We start from the raw sequence: 5,036 nt of genomic DNA, 5'->3' as shown, positions 1-5,036 counted from the left end.
AACAGTGCCTTCACAGGATTATTTTGAGTTATGATTGTTATATTCATCAGATGCATTGACATTCTCAGGTTCTGTAAATGGTCTAAACATTGTGTCCTCATTTACTGTCAAAGTATATTAGTTACACATAATCCCACTGTTACCCAGCCTCTGTTAGTTCCTTTTTTGCATTTAAAATGTTTTTTCTAAAATGGTTAATTCCTTTTTAGAGAAAAACAGTCAAAAATAAAAAAAAGAGCAACAATTTTGTATATTTCTATCAGTCATTTTCATATTTGTTTTACACTATTTAATCTGAAATGTTGGGGGATGTAAAAAAACAAAACAAAAAAAGTAGTACATAATTTTTTTTTTTTGACAATTTTGCTTTATAAACGCACATCCAAATATTTTTTTCACATCTCAATCTCAAATGTAATTTAAATTGACAGTAAATATGACATGGTTAAATAATTGAAACAACTGTATTGTTTATAGCCTTAAAATATTTGGTTACTATAAAAAAAAAACTAAATATGGTCACTAAATGGTGAAATTTAACCCAAAAAATAATTAAATAAAGGTCTATTATAAGTAGCTATCTATCTTGTATTCAGCCAGACTTTTTTAGTGTTTAAGTATCATCACTAAATGATTTTTCTGAGGAAGAGTGTGGTCAGCGCTGAGCTTCAGTAATCTGACTCATTCATGAAGATTCAGAACAGGTGAGACACTCTCTCTTTTCATATTTAATTTCTATAAGGTAAAACTGTCTGTTATATTTGAATTTAATAATGAAGTAAGGCTTTTCTATATTGATTGTTTGTGCAATATATATATATATATATATATTTTTTTTTTTTTTTTTTGAAGGCATTTGGGACAATGAAATCAAGCTTACATGAAGTGCTTTGTCTTTTTTAGGATGGAAGATTGTTTTCATTTGGTCTGTGAGGCGATGGGTGTACATGAGGATGATGAGGTCGGCGTGGACCGGGTCTTCCTCTTCATCACCGCCAGCCTGGACGAGACAAAGAGAGCCACTGCACAGGTGCTGTCTCAGAATCTCATGAATGAGAAGAGTGAGACAGAAAAGAAGCAGAAAGAGACATGTTTTATATGAAGTGGTCAGACTGGAGGCATGCCATGTTCAGCCAGAGGAGTTCTGCATGTTCTCCTCGTGATGGAGAAACAACGTGAGAACAGAGAACTAATTTGGTCTCCTCATAAACCAGCTTTATGAACAGTAATCTACACTGTAAACCCTAATGTTGACTTTACTTAAACAATCAAGTAATGTTGACTAAACATTACTTAAAATTTTGCATTTTGGCCCTGTCACTTAAAAATATGAGTTAATTTAACTAATTTACCTTCAAAATGCATAAACTTAAGATTTCAAGTGTTGTGAACTCAAAATCATGAGTAATCCTTTGAAAAAAAAAATATCACTCTGTTCTTCCTTTAATGTGATTGGCCATGGAAGGAATTCTGCCTAGCAACAAGAAAACAAAAGCACTGATTGGTGGATTACAAAATTCGTCCTTTTGGTCTGTTTGGTCAATTGGTTGCTGACACCACATGTCAAGAGGACGTTTTTTCTTCATGCTCTATGTTCGGTGAGTAAAATTATGTAGATATAAAGTTATTTTGTGTGATTTCTACTAGTGAAATATGTTAATTTAAATCCTTGTGGTACTTGATTTTGAGATGGTATGATTATTTAAAATGACAACTTAAGTATTTGACGAAGTGGCCAATTTGATCGTTTTCCTTTGAGAGCAAGAACATGGCAGCTAACGTTACTGCTTAGCTTGTTAGACCATGTGGGTTAGTTCTTCCCGGGCAAACTTTGTCAGTGTCGTTATTAATTAACAATATCTTCAGTATAATGTTCTCTATTTATGAAGTATGTATTGTAGGTTCATTTTGTGTTATAAGAACATTGCAGAGACGAATTAGGCTAACGTTAGTGATGTTTCACAGATGGTGAAATTACCATCTTCACACTGGTCACCAGTAATTAGCTACAAAGTGATTTACTTATTTAACAGCCATATCTATCTGATTGTCACTTTTTAGAGCCAGAGACCTTTATTTGCATGTTTAGGTTTATTTTGGATAACATTGTAAGATTACCATCTTAATTATAATATGATTTTTTTTGTTTTTTTTACTTTGTTAAACTTAATATTTTCAATTTTTTTTTGTAACAGATGACATGAGATAAGGAGATGTGGAAATGTAAGTATTGCATTTTTAGCTCCACAAAAAAAGAAAAAAATTACTTAAAAATAATTAAAATAATGTGGTTCTACAACAATTAAAGCATGAGTAAAAAAAAATACTTTTTTTGTGGTATATTACTTTAACATGATAAAGCAGCATTATTTCGTATCCTCTTCATTATTTCTTAATAATTTCTTGGCCTGTAAAGCATTTCTGTGTAAAAGCTTATGTGATTATGTGACCTAGCCTTGTTTCCCCCCAGGTTTGCATGGAGTTCATCAGAATTACGGACAAAAATCTAAATTCTATGAAAACCTGGACAGACACAGTTCACGGTTTATGGACCTTTTTAAAACCAGAAGGTCGACTCCTGGTCAGCACTTGAAGTTTTTACTGCAAATAGAGGTCAGTAATTATTTGTCTTATTTAACATAACTTAAATGTACTGTATAGTTCACCCAAAAATGGAAATTGTCACCATTTACTCACCTGCAAGTTGTTCTAAACCTGTATAAATTTCTTTATTCTGCTGAACACAATGATATTTTAAAATAGTTTGTAACCAAACGATTTTGGGGCACCATTGACTTCCTTAGTATTTCTTTTTAGTATGTACATGTCAGTGGTGCCCCAAAGCTGCTTGGCTGTAAACATTGTTCAATATATCTTTTTTTGTGTTCAGCTGAGCAAAGAAATGTATACAGGTTTGGAACAACTTTAGGGTGAGTAAATGATAACAGAATTTTCTATTATCCTTTTATCTACCCCTTTTAAAAGTATTTCATTTTGTCAACATGTAATTTATTTTATTTAATCTGTTTACTATTTAAAGTAATCTGTTATTTATGAATTTCATGTTTACATCTAAAGTCAGTCAAGCCAACTGAGGTCTGAACCCTTGTTCTTTGAGGATTGCCTGTCATGCTGGGAGATGCAGACTCCTCTCGCATCATTCGTCACATCACTTGCGTTTTTTCCGTAAGTCGAATATGGTCCACTGGAAGCTGGATATTTTACTTTAAAAAGTTTTAAATATGAATATTTTTCTTAAATCCATTTAGTCAATTCAGAAGGCCTTTAACAAACTAATATTGAAAGGCCTGAGTTTAAGTACATTTTTATTTTTGGTTGAAGTATTCCTTTAATATACAAATGTAGCCAACTTTTTTTGTACAAGTCTTCGAAATAATAAATGTAATTTATAATTCATACTTTAAAAAGTGTAAATTTTTAAAGTATGAAATTCCAAATTCTTTGCAGGAAGCATCTACATTTACATAAATTCTAATGTATACATGTCAATATAATGTTGGATTAGAGTTAGCGATTTGTTTTGTTTTTTAACAAACTTGATTTGATGATAAACCTTGAATTGATGATAAACCTTTGGTTCCTGATCACAATACTATATTTATACCTGTTTTTTCACTAGGTGTCTGATCATCACAACACACTATCCTTGATGTGCCAGTGGGGATCTTATTCGAGGACACTGATCTTCAGCCCCCTAACTCCTTGCATTTGACTTCTTCCTATGGAACAATTCTTGATGGCCAAGTGGTGTTGGAAAAATATAGGACCTCCCACAGGGCATCTGTCTTCTCTTTGGTTTGATTTATGCACTAGACCTGAATTACCCAAAATCACTCGCCAACACGTTTGATTTCATCCAGCGTATACTAATGACAATGGGATAGAATGCTCTCAAGCCTAGAGATCAGTCTCTAGCAAACCAGCTTTTTGCTTAAGAAATGTCTCTGTGATACTTTAATACCACCCTTTGTATTGGGATTTTTCCACCAATCGACTGTTTATCCATTTATCCATTTACTCCATTTATCCATTTATGAAGAATAAAAAGTATGTTTAAATATTTGCATACACAGAGTTCTACAATTGATGGGCAGTATTTAATTTGGGATATTGTTACCATTGTTACACCTCTGTAGTGTGGTTGTGACCTGGTAATATTTTAATTACAGTATAGTTTGTAATGTAATATTGTGACATTTGGGCCAAAGACATGTTCAGTATGCATTATTTTAGTTTGCCGTGTTTGCAACTGTAGTAAGACTGTAGTTATGTTTAGCCTACATGTTCAGAATATTAACAATTGTGAGGCATAAAAAGTGTAAGTGCAAAGAGTCGTACAATTGATGTAAGTTCACTAGTTAATGTTGAACATTTTTACAGTTGTTACCAACTTTACAGTGTGGTTGTGATCCAGTAATATTTCCACTACAGTTTGTACTGTAATACTGTGAAACGTTGGTGAAAGATACTGTTGAAGATGTTTTATTTTAGTTTGCCATGTTTGCTCAAAGCTTAAAAATTGTGATCCTTTATTGATGTATATATGTGCATGGAGTTGTACTACTACACTAGTTAATTTTGTTTCCCCCTTTACATTGTGGCTGTGACCCATTTCCATTACGGTATAGTGTTTATTGTATTTTCATTAATATTGTGACATTTTGTCAATAAAAGGTCAAAGATTAAATATGCTGTTAATTGTTTTACTTCAGTGTGCAGTCAAAAATAATAACATAATTTTCAGTTAAATTTCCATGTTGAGTTAACTTAAATATATAAGTACACTTGAAATTAATACCAAGTTAAGTGAACATAAACGTTTAAGTACATTAAATAAGCACCAAGTTTGGTGAACTTAGCGATTTAAGTTCAGTCTACAAAACCGCCAAGTTAAATGAACTTAAATATGTACGTTTTGGGAGACTCCATTACTCAATTAAATTGAGGCAACGAGTTTACTCAATAAATTTAGTTCAGTCAACTTATTAGGGTTTTCAGTGTAAATACGTAGGTTC

The 5,036-nt window shown here is 32.1% G+C and overlaps 1 long non-coding RNA gene across 1 annotated transcript; it reads left to right on the top strand.

Moving 5' to 3' along the window:
* The first annotated feature begins 1,557 nt into the window (after nt 1-1,557).
* LOC113118769 (uncharacterized) lies at nt 1,558-3,166 on the top strand. Its single transcript, XR_003294369.1, has 4 exons — nt 1,558-1,598; nt 2,196-2,223; nt 2,471-2,613; nt 3,079-3,166. It is a non-coding gene; the product is annotated as an uncharacterized LOC113118769 (long non-coding RNA).
* Nucleotides 3,167-5,036: the final 1,870 nt, after the last annotated feature.

This window comes from Carassius auratus, chromosome 18, assembly GCF_003368295.1.
Source record: "Carassius auratus strain Wakin chromosome 18, ASM336829v1, whole genome shotgun sequence".
Taxonomy (NCBI): domain Eukaryota; kingdom Metazoa; phylum Chordata; class Actinopteri; order Cypriniformes; family Cyprinidae; genus Carassius; species Carassius auratus.
This window is presented reverse-complemented; position numbering and strand designations above follow the sequence as displayed.